This window comes from Vombatus ursinus, unplaced genomic scaffold, assembly GCF_900497805.2.
Source record: "Vombatus ursinus unplaced genomic scaffold, bare-nosed wombat genome assembly UNPS02014818.1, whole genome shotgun sequence".
NCBI lineage: Eukaryota > Metazoa > Chordata > Mammalia > Diprotodontia > Vombatidae > Vombatus > Vombatus ursinus.
In genome coordinates this window covers 69,668,115-69,687,317 of record NW_020954596.1, presented here as the reverse complement: position 1 = coordinate 69,687,317, position 19,203 = coordinate 69,668,115, and positions in this window count along the sequence as shown.

Below are 19,203 nucleotides of genomic sequence, written 5' to 3'. Positions count from 1 at the left end.
AAATGCCAAGCCTAATTAAATGCTCACTTACCCCTAAACTTTAGACAGTACTCTTCTCTGAGAAATAGAATTAACGGCTTGTTTTGGTGAGTCTTTGCCACGACTGATGCCCTGATTTATTTGTTTATTTTTGTCTTGGCTGGTTTCAAATGCACTAAAACCCTAAAAAAAAAAAAAGAGTTACAATTTTTTCCCTTTGGACCATGTTTTATTGAATTGGGAAAGCCATGCAAACTGCTTACTTTCAAACTTAATGGAGTAACAGTTCTCTCTACTAGGAAAGCTTCTGGTGGCTTGGAGGCTCAACACTCTGTACTACTAAACAAAGAATACTTTTTTTACACTGCATAAGGATATACATATATAAAGGCTATATATTAAGTGCATATGGATATAAGTATACATGGGTATATAGAGTATATAGGTATATGTGCACACATAAATATATATGTGCACATAGACATTTCTATTTATTTACATTTTGCTCATGAATATAGTTTTGTTTTTATTGCTGTTGCTGTCACCATTGTGTGTGTGTGTGAGAAAAAGAGAGAGAGGGAGAAAGAGAAAGAGAGAGAGAGAGCGAGATAATTGTTCTGCATCTGTGTTCTTTGCCCCTGCCTCTTTACATAGTACTGAAATTCTCACGGAATAGATGTAGATATTACTTCTACCAGCTTTAGAAAGCTAACATTTTTGCACTTGAATCCTTACTGACAGGACTTTGAAAGGGCCCAAGGCATTCAGAATATAACTCCAACACATAAATCATTGCAATGTTACAATATATGTAATATTTTAAAATATGTGGGGAGGACTAGTACCTCTGGTGTGAGTGCTTGCTGCACTCTTTTCAGGGCTGCTTATCCACCTTTAGTATCCACCTGATTCACCCAACTCTCACCTGTGGCTTCAAGATAGGTTTAAAATATGTGGTTTAACCTGTCTGCTTACGTGTTTACCAGAGTATCGTTGAGCATGCTATACCTTCTTGAAGGTATAATACAATATAAAGAATGGTTTCTTCCAAATGATATAGACTAAAAACCTTAACAAGTTTATTAAAAGTAATTTTAGATAAATTTACAAGGAAAAAATCAATGATGAGTTATTTTGGAACAAACTAGGAATGTTTGAAGAACATCCTGACCTTTGGTTGCCTAAGTCATTTCAAATCCACTTCAGTTTTGAGGAGAATATTGCTCCTGGTCTCCTTAGAAATGAAATATTTAGAAAAGACTTATCCTTTGCCCTCATGGAACCTTGCAATCTAGCATAGTCAAGACAAAGGTGGCCTTCTTACTTCCAAGTCTCCAATTCCGGCCTTCATCATAGATAGCATATTTACTGGTGATGGAGAGCTGAAATGATTTGTTCAAGTTCATGTAATTTGCTGGACTAAAACTCACTGAATCTGGTAGATTACTCTGCTTTGTTCTCAGAGATAGTAATTATTCATATCAGTTTATTTAGGTTTCTAATTTGGAAGATAATTATTAGAATTCTTTTCAAATCATAAAATTGTTTATTTAGAACATACTTTACACATATGTATGTATATTGTACATGTATATATGTATGTATAGATGTGTATATGCATATACACTCATGCAGTTATGCACTTATATGTTGCAGGGTATTGTTAATATTACAAACATTGACTCACATTAGAACAAGAAATATGCTGGCTATGTGGCTTCAAAAGGATATCACTCATTTAGCATCGTTATCATCATCATGGTCTCTTACCTTTACATAGTACTTTAATGTTTACAAAGAACCTTCATATGTTATTTCATTTGATCCTCATGACAATCCTTGGAGGTGAATGTCACTATAATCCCTGTTTTACATATGAAGACCCAGGAAAGTTAGATGATTTCCCCAAGGTCACGTAGCTAGTGAGTGTATAAGGCACGATTTGAATTCAGATCTTCCTTCCTCCAAGTCCAGCACTCTATCTATTGAACCATTTTACAACTCCAAATTATAAAGCAGATGTTGTCACTTCAAAGCTGATAGTCTCTTTGTGCAATTAGGCCTTTCTTCAATCCAATTTGTGCACAATTCACCGTGCGATATCATTGATCCTCTTTGAAGAAGAAGGATGAAAAACTGACAACTATTGACACAGTTCCTTTGGTTCTACCATATTCTTACATGGGTAACACCTTTTATTCAGCTGACAATCAATGGTATATGAATCAGTCAATAAATAAATAATTATTAAACAGCTGCTATGTGCTAATCACTTTGCCAAGTTCTGGGAACATATATATATATATATATATATATATATATATATATATATATATAAAATCCCTCATCCTCAAGGAACTTATGAACTAATAGAAAAAGATAACACAAAAAACAGAGCTGAGTGGTGGTAGGGGGATGGTATCCATCATGGAGGCATAATGGGGAACTTGTGAGAAATGGGCAAAGGATAGTGCTAAGCCCCCTCCTTAAACAGAGTGAAAGAGAAATAGTGAAAAAGGACATAATAAGATATCTATCCATCTATTTCTATTCTATTAGCCAAATTGCTTTTTCTGGAGACTCTTGAAAAATCCAATTCAGATTGTATGTTGAATAGCTAAGTTAGGTTTGTGATATTCTTATCTATTTGCTAATTGACAACAGCGAAGCATACTGCAACAAATAGAGAAAATCTTTGCATAAATCACTTTATCTCTTTAGGTTTCACTTTTCTCATCTCTAAATAAAGAGGTTGGACAAAATGACATTTACAGCCCTTCCCAGTTCTATGACTCTATGATTAATTTGCCCACACAGGCAAAAATGTCCATGGAAAGGTTGTATTTTGCCTTTCTTTGTATCCCCAGTGCTTGCCACAATCCCTGGTACAAAGTTAGTACTTAGCAAACAAATAATCATTATAGCAATGGACAAAAAGTTTGTGGACTATCTGATATGATATCCTTTTCAAAAAATGACTATTTTCAACTACAAATGATGGGTTAGCCTTATTTTGGGGAAAAATTCATTACCTTAAGGAGATATTGTAGAGGACATATTTTATGTTTCAAACTAAATAAGATCTTGCATTAGTCAAGTTTTTTTTTTTTTCTTTACTAGATGACACACTTGACTCTCAGAAAAAAACAGCTTTTGGTGGTGAGAGAGAAAAGCAGCCAGTCACTTTTGAATGTATGCTTCCCCTATCTGGAAGCATTAGGTTATGCCACAGAAATGAGAGAGAAATCTGACCATGCTGTAGCATCTCACTCAGAGAAATAAACTCAGTGAAAAGAGTTAATAGAATGGGGAAACATAAATTTCCCTAATCTAGCTATGCAATTGATCAGAGGAATGTCTAAGGCTTTGTAGAAGAGAATTTCAAGGCCCATGAAACATGAATTATGATCAATGGTGCTCCAGGTAAGAAACTAAGGGAAACTATAATTAGAAATATTACTAGAGGGAGGTGTGATTAGTCAAACCTTCAAGTATTCTGGTTTTTAAGTTTTGTTGTTTTTTTAAAAACCTTACTTCTAGACTGACAATTTTGTGTAACAACATACAAAGCACAAAGTAGAGATATTTTAAAAGAACACACACAAAAAAGGTATTAAATAAATTTGGTTCTTTGATGTCACTCAATTTCTGCTGCGCATTTATTTTCCAAAATAACTTCCTATTTAAGTCACATCTTGTTACAATGCATTTCAAAGGCACATCCAAGTTGTTTGGTTGTACTGAGATATATTTTATTGAATATTGCTTGAATCCATGTGCCATTTCTTGTGGTATGGGAATACTTTCATATTTTAACAATACTTATTTTAATGGGATTTGACTGGGTTTTTTAATACAAAAGAGTGGGTAAGAAACAAAAAAAGAGTGTAACCTTTATTCTACTTCTAACACAACCATATGAGTAAATGCATCAATGAGAGAAGAGTGTCTCTGAATGCTTTAATTTGCTTCTTTTTATTGGATTTAGAATGGTCTTATTGAGTTTCCTTATAGATTTTTCAGTGAATGAAGCACTATTAGTTTGGCTCTTGACTGAGCTAATTGGTAATTGTGAGTCATTGGGAATAAAGAGCAAAAGCAAAAAGGGAATAGAAACACAATGCCAGTCACAGAGGAGAAAAAAAATCTCATGTTGCTTCTTCCTCCAAAAACTTGCAAAATATAAACTCACTGCTTTGTCCATAACACTTGTACCACCACCACCACCCCTAAAAAAAGAAAATAAAAAAGAAGGAAGGAAGGAAGAAAAGAAAAGACTGCTCACCAAAATAATGAGTCCTACTGGGAACTTAACAACTACACACTGAGTAATTAACATTGTAAATGAATCACTAATACATTATGGACCCATGTTTATTTTACCTTGCTGGGCATCATCAAGTCAAATGATGAAGTCTATAATTTACTCAGTATGCATTTTTTATTTCATACTGTTTGGTTACAAATTAAATGGTGGGATCCAACATCAGTCATACTCTTTATATTTATAGTCTGATCATTAAAATATAATTTAATTAGAATTCACTGAATTAACTTTTACTCATTTTTGGATGTCTGTTCTTGAAGGCAGTTTTTAAACCATTCATTTGTGACAAAACAAACAAATGACGCTTAATTTAGTAATAACAGTGATACTACTACTGTGACTACTTTGTCTCCTGCAAATGTTAGAGGTTTCAATTTCTTTAAATTCATTTGTTTTAGTCACTAGAGAGAATTATGCTATATTTCAGTGTGTCATAACATAAGAAGGATGCATGTGCAGATTTATCTGTTCAGCACCAGAATCAACAATTTCCCATTATCTTTTTTCATCTCTGTCTAAACAATTGAACCATTGGCTTGTCTCATTAAGCCCTTAAACTTCCAATGACCTTCAAGATTTTCTCCTCCAATATCACAATAAAAGAATAAATTACTTTTATTCTCTTATACATTTAATTATTCTTGTTGGAAAGAGAATTTATCTGATGAATTCCTGAAATGCATTGATAATACATAAGATGGTTATAATTTATCCAGTGTCCTGGTGGCTTTATGTGTTGACTATCTCATACTTTCCTAACTTCTATTTGTTATACATATTCAAAGAGATATAAACATTACTCCTATCTTTTCAAGACCTTTTCATGATAAACTTTTATGAATGCCATAAAGTTTCAACTACGCAGGCTTCCAAGTATGTTATAAAGAGAAAAATAGGATTACAAACACAGGAATCATTATTTCGGTCATCATTTATTCACTTGTATTACTTACAAAACATTGTTTCTTTTTCTTGTCCAAGAATATAGCTATAGTAAATAATATTCATGTATTATTAATTGATAATATTTGGTATTTCTCAGTGAATCTAATGCTGTATTCATTCCATCTCTTCCCAGAATAGAAAATAATGTATGAACAAATTTCATTATTAAATACCTAAGGCACACACTGCTTATATTTACTATTTGTTGGCATTATGCTTGCCCTGATATCTATCTATGTAAATATTAGATGAACTCTTCCATAATTTACCTAACTATTGTAGGGGAATGTACACATTTAGAGAATATGTGTAACATAGAAACACATATGTTGAAAACAGGCATAGAGAACAAGAATGAGCCGAGGTCATATCTGCCCTTGGACACTTACTAGTTGTGTCAACCTGGAAAAATTAAACTCTCTGACCCTCAGTTGTCTTATATGTAAAATAATACTTACCTCATAGGTTGTTGTTACTGTCAAATAAGATAATGTATGTGAAGTGTTTTTTTTATAATTAATACTATTATTATTAGTAATAGTAATATAGCAGTACTGCGCCAGTTAGATGTTGCAATGGACAAAGTGCCAGGCCTGGAGAGAGGTCAGTCAGGAAGACTCACCTTCCTATGTTCACATCTGGCCTCAGACATGAAATATGTTACCCTGAGCCAGTCACCTCACTCTTTCTGCCTCAGTTTCCTCATCTGTAAAATGAACTGAAGAAGGAAATGGCAAACCACGGTGGTATCTTTGTGAAGAAAACCCCAACTGGGGTCACAAAGAGTCAGACAACCAAAATGACTCAAGAACGAAAATGTGTCTGGTACTGTGATAAATACTGGCAGTACAAATAAAGACAAAAAAAGATACTGTTCTTAAGAAGGTGAGACCAAATGGAGAAAGCTTGATACAGATCACTATGCACAAACAAGATATAAACACCATAAATTGGACATGATATCAGAATGAAAGCATCAATTTTAATGATTAGGAAAGGCTTCTTGTAGTAGGTGGGACTTTACATGACATTTGGAGGGAAACAAGGAAGCCTCAAGAAAGAAAAAGAGAAACAGAATTCCAGACACAGGAACAGCCAGTGAAAATACTCAAAATCTGGAAAAGGATAATTTTATGTAACAGCAAAGATCACAGAAAAAGTGGAGGGGAATAAAGTGTAAGTAGATTAGGAAGGTATGAAGGGTGCAAGTTATGAAGAGCAATGTCATAAAAACTAAGCAAAGAGAGAATATGGAGTGGTTATTGAGATGAGATGGGGAAGATAATGTGAGTAGAAAGATGAAAACCCAGGAAGTTAATGGTCATGCAGTTCAAGTCTATCATGCCTTCTTCTCCCACCTTCACTCTTTTCCAGGTTTTTTTTCCCTTAGACCAATTTATTTATTTTTCTTTAATTGTTCTTTATTTCACTGATTTAACAATATGGCTTCCTTAACATAGAACCAAAAAAAGTCTGAATAATTGTTTGTATCATACCTTGAGAAGTTAAAAGAAAAGATACTTTATTAAATAAATATGGAATGACAAATTTGTTTTAAATAGCATAAAAGAGACATTTGAGTGGGAAAAAAGAAAAATAGAAAATATACTGTTATTTATCTTTGAAAAAATAAATCATATCAAAGTTATACAAGCTCTGACAACAACAGCAAAGTCCTTTGACATAGGTACTAGATAGTAATAAGATACCCTATTGTGTCCAGAAAGCTAAGCTCTGATAATTGTCAACTCCTTTGTATCACATGATTGCTAGTGTGTGTGTGTGTGTGTGTGTGTGTGTGTGTGTGGGTGTGTGTGTGGGTGTGGGTGTGGGTGTTTTAGGAAGAAGGGAAGTTAAATCCACCTTCCACTTCTTTATTCCACTATTCAAAATTCCTGGCTACAATCACTTGACTTATGGAATTTTCACTCAGTTGGGACACATTACAAAACTAGATTTTCTCCCTGATTCTAACCTGTAAACCCCTTCAGGAGGGGACATTAGGCCTCAAATGAGTATTCTCTTACTCATGTGTTTTCCACCTCCTGCAGCCAATGCAACATTTTACACCTATTTGGTATGGAAGCTCATTACCCCAACTAATGTAATTTTGCATGCTAGTGAAGTTATGAATCTGATTTTGGCTCAATAAATGCATTACTTAGGTTTAATCACACAACACTACAATTCAAATATATGTATGTAAACATCTGGGTTTGACTGGAATATAAACTACTTTTGTGTGATGCAGAATGCCATACTAATGAGCTCTCAGCCAGACAAAGTGTAAAGTCTTTTCAAATATCACATTAGTCGAAATTAAGCTTAAGATTCATAAACAAATTCTGAAATTTGGTGTTAACTGAATGAGTTGGCTTTCCATTCCCTAATAAAATGTTAGTGTTAGCATGAATCTGTAAAGAATTGAAAAATACACACATAGCAAAAAAAAAAAAACCAAAAAAAAAAAACAAAAAACAATCATAATGATACTTTCTTGTGCTTACCAATACTCAGGCACTAGTAACATAATATAAATTTATTTAAGTATTTGGAGTTTCAGGTAAAATAACAAATATCTTCCTTTGGGTTTAGTTATGCCAGTCTAACCTCTCAATGAAAATAGCAGCACCTTGGTGGTATATCTTATGTCTATTCCTTTTTCATATTCAAAAAATGATGCCAACAAATTATCAGATGGTTCCAAGTATTCTCACCAGCTGGCAGAATAGCATATCAAATGTGATAAAATATGAAAAGCACATTGAAAACCTTAATGTTACAATTGTGATTGTATTTGTTGTCATTATTACTATCAATAGTATATAGAATGATATTTATCTTTTTAATGCAGTATTTATGATGATAAAGTGGTCAAATTAATGGATTATAGAGATTAATTCATTTGACCAATCACACAAATCAATGGGAATCTTATTTCTGACTGTTACCTAGTGAATTCAATTATTTTGGCACAAAAACACATTTTGAATAAATGTGAGGCACAGTTATGTTTATCCTGTTTTTATTGTTGTTTATACTTATACTATCTACCTCTTAATTTTCTTAAAAAATTAGTCTAATAAGCATAATTAAATTCTTAATACTATTAATAATATTTTTTCTTATTTGAAGGTTCTACAGCAAAATATTAATTTTACATACAGATTAAGACAAATGTTATTTCTAAGAAGGAGTCCCCATAAACCAACCAATAGATATTTATTAAGTTTACTTAAAATACTTTGCTTGAGTGTACAAGAAAAACAAAAGGTTCCATTGGTGAAAAAGAGATATATATCAGTGTTAACTACCTCTTAGTGCAAATCTCTATATAAGTAGTACATGAATAGATAGACATTCTGCCTCACTGTCCTCAGGCCCCTTTTCACTGTTCAAATGATGACTTCATTAATTTAGGTTTAATCTCCTTTTGATTGCACTATTGTGTATTGGCCATCCAATTTGCCTCCTTGCCTAGAGTTTTCCCCCACTTCAGTCTTTCCTGCCTAGGTGGTTTTTCCTTAATTTCAGTTCTGACCATGTTATTTCAGTCAATCAATCAATAAAGTTAGTCAATAAACATCTATTCAGAACCTACTACATGCAAGGAACTATGCTAAGTGCTGGTATACAAAAGGAGGCATTTTCCATAAAGTGAGAAAAATTATACTTCTAGTACCTTTTTAATTTTTTAAGGGTCAATTTAGATAATGTCAACTATACATTTTACAAACTTTAAAGGGCCACATAATTGCCAGTTGTAGTTGTTTTGTTGTTGCTGTTGGTAAGAAGAATGAAACAAAGGAAAATCATCAATACCTACCTGCCTTTCTTTCCACATGGAATATTAATCATCCCTATAAAATATTTCAACTCAATTTATACTAAATGAGCATTTATTCTGTGCCAGAGAGGCAGAATGGCATAATAAATAGAGAACTGGTGTCAGAGTCAGGAAGACGACTGGGGTTCAATTCCCTTCTGCTACCCACCCCTGCTGTGTAAGTCACAACCTCTCAGTTCTCTAGGCAACTCTGGGAATATAAATTGTAAAAATAGGGCCAAGTTGTTAGAGGGTATTTTCTCATCTGGGTCTCCCTTATGTCAATGAAATCACAGGTCCATTCCTTATTCCTATAATGTGCCAGGCACTGGCTAGGTTCTGGAGATCTGAATATAGCTCTGATGAGGATGGGAGCTAGACCCCAAAAAGGAAAAACCTTGGATTTCCCCAAGTGGTCAAATCTCATCAACTGACCTTTTATTGTGGCTACTCCAATCTCCCAATTCTGTTACCCTTAACCTAGCCAAGCCCTATGGCCCCCTGCCATTTCCCACCCTTAATCCTAGCTAGGTTCCATTCTCCCTTGTCCACCAGGTCCAGGTCCTAGGTGTTCTGTTCACCCCAGGTCACTGGCCACTCCCATTAAGATCTCCTTAGACCTGTCCTCCAGTCACCCCAAATGACTTAGCCACTCCTAGATCCCTCCCTCAGTCTTTCTGTATATAAGGTTCATCTTGTCTCCATTAAAGTGCTCTGATTCTTAAAATCTAGCCACTTCTCAGATTCTTATAATCTAGCCATTGCTTAGATTCTTAAAATCTAGCCAATAGCTCACTAAATGCTCAGACTCCTCAAGAGTCTGCTCACTCTGATGGATGTTCTAATAAACCTTGTCTGTGGCTGAAAGAATGCTTGGGTCAAATTCTTTCCAGCAGGATCCGCATGTTGTGATGTCGGGGTCCCAATACCCCTAAACCTCAACAGCCCCTGCCCTGAACCATTTTGCTAGGAAGGAGAATACAACATGTACAAATAAACATACACATATTCATGCATGTGCGTATCTGTGCATGTTTCTTTGTCTACACATGAGTACACACAAAATATTATAAGAAGGAGTAATTAACAAGTGGAGGAATCAGGAATGGCTCTTTGTAGAATGAGAGAATTGAAGGAAGTCTTCAAAAGAGCTATGGATTACAAAAGGTAGAGGTACAGAGGGAGGGAATTCCATGTACAGAGGCAGGAGATGGAATGCCCAGGCAACAGTATGGCTTGAATGTAGATTATGTGACAGGGAGTAATATAACATTAGTTTGGAAATGTAATCTCGGACCATATAGGGAGAGGTTTAAAATGCCAAACAGAAGTTTGTATTTTGTCCTAGAGGCAATAAAGAGCCATTGAATCTTCTTAAACAAGGAAGTGGTGGGGTCAGATGTGCATATCAATTTGGCATCTTTGTAAAGGATGAATTAGAAAAGGCCATGGAGAAACAGTGGAAGAGTTGTTTAGAGAATATATTCTACACTGACAAGCTATAAATTGTACCCTAGAAATTTGGCTGCTGCCATTAAACTCAATCTAAACTGCAAAGTATTTGGAGATAAGACAAAGCTGTTGGGAATGATTTTTAAAAGGATGTTGAATTTTCATATGATGTGCTCTACTAGTTTAGAAGTGTCCTTTATGAAGGCAGGGGGTAATTATTTACCATGTTATAATGAATTCACCTTATTCTTACAAGGTAAATAGAAGAATTTTAGCTCCCCATGTTGTGGATTACTTTTATTGTCCAATCTGTTTTCTTATTTAGAGTTCTGACTTTGCGAGCAAGGCTGAATCTGCAGAATGGCAAATATATTTGGAAATATTTGATTTTTAATGATAGGTTTCTATTTTCATACAGGTGTTTGGTAGCATGTAAATACAACCTCAATTTCCATATGATCAATAATTTGTTCAAAAACCTGTTACCTCGTCCTCTCTCCAACTAACACAACTTTTGTCTCCCAGGAAAAAAAGTGTGTTGCAGTGAGAAGAACTCTAGGTAGGGAGTCCACAAAGATGAGTTCTAGTGGTTTCTATATAAGTAACTCCCTGTGGGACCTTGGACATTATTGAACTTGAACTTTCATTTCTTCATCTGCAAATTAGGAATAATTAGATCTATCCTACTTTCTTCAGTTGTTATAAGGCTACATGTCAAACGCAGGATATGAGAAAATGCTTTAAAAAATATAACCTAGTAGTATTTCACTATACAAATTTAAAAACACAAACTACAACATGATCATAATACCAGAAGATCATAGATTTAGAGACAGAAGTTTTATTTATTAACATAGAGGCAAATTACTTACCACATCATAACTAACTACTTCAGTCTAACTTGAAGTAAATACAATTTGAGGTTTCAATGTTGTGGCTATCCTTTCTTCACTGTTGAGTGAGCTTTTATGCCTAAAGTTTTAACTTGTATATAAGCCTGTGTCTGCAGATTAAAAAATATTTGGATATTTAAATGTATCTAACTCTTTGTAGTTACATTTCTAGTTTATGTAGATATTTAATGTCATTCAAACCTAGACTGATTTTCCAAGAGATCAATGATAAGTTTTCTTGCCCTCTGTCTAATTTGTTCAACTGTTGTCTTCCAATAAATGATGCAGTTCAGAGGATGAACAATGGATGGGTGAGGAAGCATTTAGTCCAGGACTCATTCACATTTTATAGATGAGGAAAATCATTATCACTTTTAAGAAAATTCAAGTCCAAAGTATATACCAGAGGCTCAGAACTTGTAACTTAACTCCTGGCTGAAATCAGTTTCAGTGAATAGATTATCATAGCCTCAGAATTCCATTGATTTATGAAGAAACATTACTTCAAATTTCTATTTATTATAGAAAGTATTTTTTAAGTGAAATCTTATCTATTTCTAAAATCATTCTGATTGATGAGAAGCAAAGTAAGGACAAGTTATCAGTGGTACTGTTGAGGCAATAACTCATGGGAAATATTCAGATCTGGCAATTAGCCCTAAAAGGAGTTTAGTGATATGAATATTCTTAAAAGTTGTTACCTATATATGATATTGTAGTGAATAGTATGAAATGAATCCAGTTCATTAATTATGTGTGTATTTCTGTTATTTTTTAGTTAATGGTAACAACCTAAGCCTCATTACCCCTTTGCTCAATAAATGCCAGCTGCTTCCTATTGCTTCTAATATAACAGATAAATTCTTCTGTTTGGTATTACAAAGTGCACACTTTATCTTACAGGAATATTTTTTTCCATGGTTATTATATATAACTCATCTGTGGTTTTATCTTCTAGCCCTACTGGACTTACTATTCTGCACACATAACCTTCAATCTTCCACCGCCATAGATTTGCATGGCCCGTCCTGTATTCTTCGAATGCTTCTGCTCCTCACCTTTCTTTCTTAGACTTCCTAACTCACTTCAATACTCAGTATAGGGTCATGCTTTTCACCTGCCCCTGTACTATATATATATATATATACACACACACACACACACACACATATAGTATATATGTATGTATGTATGTATATGTATATGTATATATGTATATGTATATGTATATGTATATATGTATGTGTATATATGTGTATATATGTGTGTATGTATATATGTGTATATGTATATATATGTATATGTATACATACATACATATATATATACATATATATACATATATATATATATATATCATCTCCAAACACATAATTTCTCCCAATACAATATAAATTTCTTGAGGATAGGCAGTTATATTTTTCTCTCTGTATCCACAGTACCTAAAGCAGAACTTGACACATAGTACCTTGATAATAAATGCTTGTTGAATTGCATTCAATCACTGAGCCATTAAAACTGCATTATATTAAAAGGTAAAACTGACAGGTGCAGGTCCTACTTTTCTCCCCTTTAGTACCACCTTATCTTTTAGAAGCACCACTAGAGTGCTTATAATAACTCCATACTCACCCTCAATCAGTCAGATCACTTTCTATGGATCATCTTATCCTTCAAGTTAATTTTTCCAAAAAAATTGGCTTAATATAAAGGCAGAGTTTTCATTTGCTTTGAGTGATTAGAAAAAAGGAATGCAGTTACATTGCAGGGATTTCCCCTCTTCCTTTTAATTCAAAACTTTAGAGATTGACTTTTCCATTAGCACAGAACAGTACTGTAGTACTCTGGAGATTTGGACCAATCTGTCCCTCCATGCACAAGAACAGAATTTAGAGAAACAAAGAGCAGGATGAAGAGGTTTTATTACTTTTTAGCTAGAAAACTCATCATTGCCTCCACAGGAGTAAAGGAGAGAGAGGGGACACCTCCTGCCATGCTGTAACACTTTTCTTCTCACATCATACTTATTAATGTCATAACTTATTCATCTAATGCAATATTTCATCAATTTCTTGGGTAAGCCATAACCAGGCTAGTTTTCTCACAGTGTTCAGTCTCATGGCAATGCTATTGTCCAACCTTTTATTACTCTCATACTCCTCTACAGCACATGCTCTGATCACCTCCTGCTGGGAGATGGATTTCTACATTAGTGATTGCCTCTTCTCCACTACTAACACAGTACATTACAAACATGTAAGGAGTGCAGAAGAATTGCACTTTGGAAGGTCTGTACCCATTCCAGGAGAACAACAGAACCAATCCAATCCAAAAAACATTTATTAAGTACCTGCTATGTGCCAGGCACTGTGCTAAGCACTAGGGATGCAATTAATAAAAAGGGACAGCTGCTTCCTTCAAGAAGCTTGCAATCTAAAGGGGGAGACAACATAAAAAAGGAGACAAAAAAGTGTGAGGGGGATTCACCAAGCAATAGCAACTACAAAGGATTTTTGTTTTAGAGAGATGAAAACTTTCAGGGCAGCAGATGCAAAGTGGAGTGAGCTAAGAGTCCAGTCTCTGCCCTCTATACAGGAAAGTAGTGAGAGGTGTTTGGCATACCACCCTCCAGCCCTCCAAATGGAGGGGAGAGGAAGCTGAGGAAGATGTTGTTAATCAAGGCTTGAGTAAGCAGCTTGGTGATGAGATTAGTAGTGATGAGCATATCTTTGGAGGGGCATCTTGTTTCCTGGAGTAGAAACCAGACAAACCAACAGATGAAAAGTAGAGTGATATTTTTAGGATGCATTAAAGGAATGGATCCTAATAATGTTATAGGATGCCTCAGTTTACCAGTTGCATTAGAAAATTTGCTATTCTTTATGTAACAGATAAAGTGATTTTTTTCTGATGTGACCATTTCCCAGTCTTCTTAGAAAAAGCAAAAACATGATCATTGTTTGGAAAATGCTTCCTTAACTAGTGTCTTAATAATGAATTGTCTTCTATCTTGACCTAATATTTCTGTTTTCCCTAGATCCAATCACATCCATGACTTTTTTTTACCCATTATCTTCCTTAGAATTCTGCTTTCTTAATCCATATCAGCCAGCACCCAGCTGTTAAAAACTATTTGCAAGACTTCATAGATTGAAAACCTAAGTATTTAAATTTCAGTATTGTATTCATAAGGCATGGCGTATAGGATTAATGCATGAACAAGACTTGGGTTCATGTTCTTCTTTTGCTACATATTAGCTGTGTGGCCAAGGTCAAGTCACTTAAGTACTCAGTGCTCCTAAGACATGAGGTTTTATCCTTTTTGTATCATGAATCCCTTTTGTGATCTGATAAAGCCTGACATCACCTTCTCACAATAATGTTTCTAAATGTATAAAATAAAATACTGGCAATTACAAAGAAAAGCAATTCTATTAAATATAATTTTAAAAACATTTGAAAGAAAGTTCATTAACCCCAGATAAATATTTTCTGCTATAAGACAATTCTTTAAGACTACGAGTTTTAGGGGAGTTGGAAATCTACATTAGTGGAGAGTTTCTACACTTTCACTTCACAGATGAACTCATTGATCTTCTTTTCTCACCTTTCCTCCCGAAAGAAAATGCTACTTAGAAACATGATCAAGTGTCAAGCCATTTATATTTGGTTTCTAGTCACCTCACTGTGTTTCACATTCCCACAATTCAGCCTCACCTCATTCTGACACATTCAAAATATGCTAAGATGGCATTAAATGCCAGGAGGTTTAGCAAAATCACTGTTCTCATTTAAATGCATACAAGATTTTCCTAAAGTTCACTCCAATAAGTAACAGCTTTTAAATACCTGACATTACACAGAATGGGATGCAGAAGACTAGCTATTGCTTATGTCTAAAATGCATATCAATGACAAAACCTGAAGCCTCTCAAAGTTAAGACTCCCATTCTACAAGTCAGTATTTAATAAGTGATTATGTGATTTGTGAACACAAATATACACTGCCACTAACATTCACATCTTGGAAGAAAGGCAAATAATATTGTTGAAGATGAAAATAATACTAGTTATCAATGTGATGTGTAGGTCTGTGGCTACAGGGTATGATCACCACTGAAGTAATACTTACTTCAGTCATTTGACAGCAGTGGATTTTATAGCTGATCTATTTATTTGACACATCTTTTATGACAGTGCTCAGATTAATGCTGTGTTTAGAGAACTGGGAATTGAGTTGCATTTAACCAGCATTATATACAAAATCATCCTTGGGCAAACTGAAACTAGAGCTTTTATCTTTGGTGACTCTGATATGCCTTCAAAACAAAGAAAGAAAGAAGGAAAGAAAAAACATTTTTCTACTCCATCCTGTTCAACCCTTTCAGAAGCCTAGACCTCTTGATGACTCCACTCATCATAACCTATTCCAAGATACAATCTGATAATCTGATTAATCCTCAAGGGTAATTCAATGAGAATTGCGCAGTTTTATAGTTGATAGTCACTTCAAAAACCAAAAAGTCCCACTTCCTCATTTTATACATGAGGAAACTGAAACCGAGACTAATTATGGTTAGAACAGCAATAATAATAATAATAATAATAATAATAATAATAATGAAAAGAAGAAGGAGGAGGAGGAAGAGGCGCCCATAATAATTACTAACAACAACAAAACTACAAATAACAACAACTATAATTATAATAAAGCATTCCTATAGCACTTCATAGTTTAAAAAGCACTTTATGTGTATTATCTCCAAAAATCACTACAATTTCATTTGCCTCTGGTAACTTAGTGAATTAGTAAAAGAGCAAAAACTACACCTGATACCTATTCTATTCTAGTCTATTATTCTTTTACCTCTCAAATGACTGATAAGAATTGATATGTTTCATCTATCAGAGGTATTTGCATTTTAAATGAAAATAAAATTTTAAGTTAAAGGAATATGTTATTTGAGACATAAGCTACCTGGAAAGAGAATGTATTTAAGGATTTAGGGAAGCCTTTCTAGCACCCTTGAGATCACAACAAGAAGGTGGTTGATTTTTTCCTCTGACTAAAGAACAGTATATAAATCTCACCATTGTCTATTGTTCATTCATCATTGTATTATTTTAGCTTCAGAGTGAAAGGCCCTGCATGAGGGAAAAAGTATTTTCCCTGAAAGAAAGTAAAGAATAATAGAAATCAAGTCTTGAATATTTGATTTCCAGTTTTGTCTCTTCTCACTAAATGATGTGAAGGTATGAGAAAGAAATAAGGGTTTATATAGCACCTTCTATGTGCCAGGCACTGTACTAAACACTTTTACAAATATTATCTCTTTTAATCCTCATAATGATCTTGTGAGATTGGTGCTATTATTTATCCTGATTTTACAGTTGAGGAAACTGAGTCAAACACAAGGTAAATTACTTAACCAGAGGAACATAGCTAGTATGTATCTGAGGTTAGTTTTGAACTCATCTTCTTGTATCCAGTCCCAACACTCATTCCACTGATTCATATGCTGCCTCAGTGGAGACATGTGACTTGTATCCATGGGACATTAGAGATATTTGACTTCTTTATACCTCTATATAATATCCTAACTTTTATTTTTTATTCTTTAATTAATTTAGTTTTAGTTTTTAACATTCACTTGCATAAGATTTTGAGTTCCAAATTTTCTTCCTATCCCTCCCCACCCCCCATCCCAACAGACAGTGCAATTTGGCATAGGCTTTACATATACATTCATATTAAACCTATTTTCCCATTAGTCATGATGTAAAGAACAATGAGAACTAATGGGAGGAACCATGAGAATGAAGCAATAAAACAAAACAATGGGAAAAGAACAGCAAACAGTATACTTCCATTTGCATTTAGACTCCATATTTCTTTCTCTGGGTGTGGATAGCAATTTCCCTCATAAGTCTTATGGAAGTTCTCCTAGATCCTTGAGCTGCTGAGAAGAGCTAAGTATATCAAAGTAAGTCATCTCACAATGTTGCTATTACTATGTACAATGTTCTCCTGGTTCTGCTGCCTTCACTCAGAATCAATTCATGTAAGTCTTTCCAGGTTTTGCTGAAGTCTACCTACACATAATTTCTTATGGAATAATAGCATTCCATTGCATTCATATACCACAACTTGTTCAGCCATTCCCCAATTGATGGACATCCCCTCAATTTCCAATCCTACGCCACCACAAAAAGAGCTGCTATAAATATTTTTGAACATGTGGATCCGTTTCCAATTTTTTATGATCTGTTTGGGATACAGACCTAGAAGTGATACTGCTGGATCAAAGGGTATGCACAATTTGATAGTCCTTTGGGTGTACTTCCAAATTGCTCTCCAGAATGGTTGGATCAGTTCAAAACTCCCTCAGCAATGCATTAGTGTTCCAATTTTCAAACATCTTCTCCAGCATTTATCATTTTCCTATTTTGTCATGTGAGCCAATCTGATAGGCTTGATGTGTTACCTCAGAGTTGTTTTGATTTACATTTCTCTAATCAATAGTGATTCAGAACATCTTTTCATATGATTATAGATAGCTCTAATTTGTTCATCTGAAAACTGCATGTTCATATCCTTGGACCATTTGTCAATTGAGGAATGGCTTGTATTCTTAGAAATCTAAGTTCTCTATATATTTTAGCAATGAGACACTCAGAGACGCTGGTTGTAAAAATTGTTTCACAGTTTTCTGCTTCCCTTCTAATCTTGGTGGAATTGGCTCTGTTTATGCAAAAAAAATCTTTCCAATTTAATATAATTAAAATTACCCATTTTGCATTTTATAATGTTTTCTATACCTTGATTGATCATAAATTCTTCCCTCATTCACAAATCTGACAGGTAAACTATCCCATGATCTCTCAGTTTCCTTATACTATGAGCCTTTATATCTAAATTGTATGTCCATTTTGACTTTATCTTGGCATACAATTTATGATGTTGGTTTAGGGGAATAGAGACAAGATGGTCAAGTAAAAGTAGTGACTCACTTAAGCTCTCCCGTAAACCCCTCCACATACCTATAAAAATGGCTCTAAACAAATTCTAGAGCAGCAGAACCCACAAAAAGACAGAGTGAAACAAATTTCTATCCCAAGACAAGTTAGATGGTTGATTGGAAAGGTCTGTTACACTGGGCTGAGAGAGGAGAACAGCTCAGCATGGACCACATAGGCAAAGACCAGGCCTCAGTCAACCAGGAACAGGCCTCAGGGGACTGAATCACAGGGAGCTGTGGCAGTTTCCTGACTTCTCAACCCACAAACACCAAAGACAACTTAGAAGGCCAGTAGGCAAGGTTTGTCAGATGATGGTGAGAGAGAAGTTCAGTCCAGTCCCAATCTGTGCACAGTCCCAGGATGGTGACTGAGAGCTCATGTCTCACAGACAGTGAGAGAATTGAATGTCTGCTCAGAGGGAGATTGTAGGGATCTCTTTGCTGGTGCTGATGCAGGATTCTCTTGCTTTGTCCCTGCTTGGATTTGGGTCACAGTTCTGGGTGGTGGTCCTGGAGGTAAGGAGGAGCACTGGTGTGATGGAGTTTGGGGTGGTGGTGGAGAGGAAATCCTCCTCACAGTTCCAATGGAGAAAAGAGTGCTTGTGGTCACTCATAAACCAGATCACAGGCCAGAAAAGGAGTAAACACCTCACCTTTGGTCATACCACCTTAGAAGAATTGAAAATTTATAGTTCCCTAGAAGTATCTCTGAAAATAGCTACACAAAACCCCTAAAGCTTGGGATAGTACATTCTCCATGCT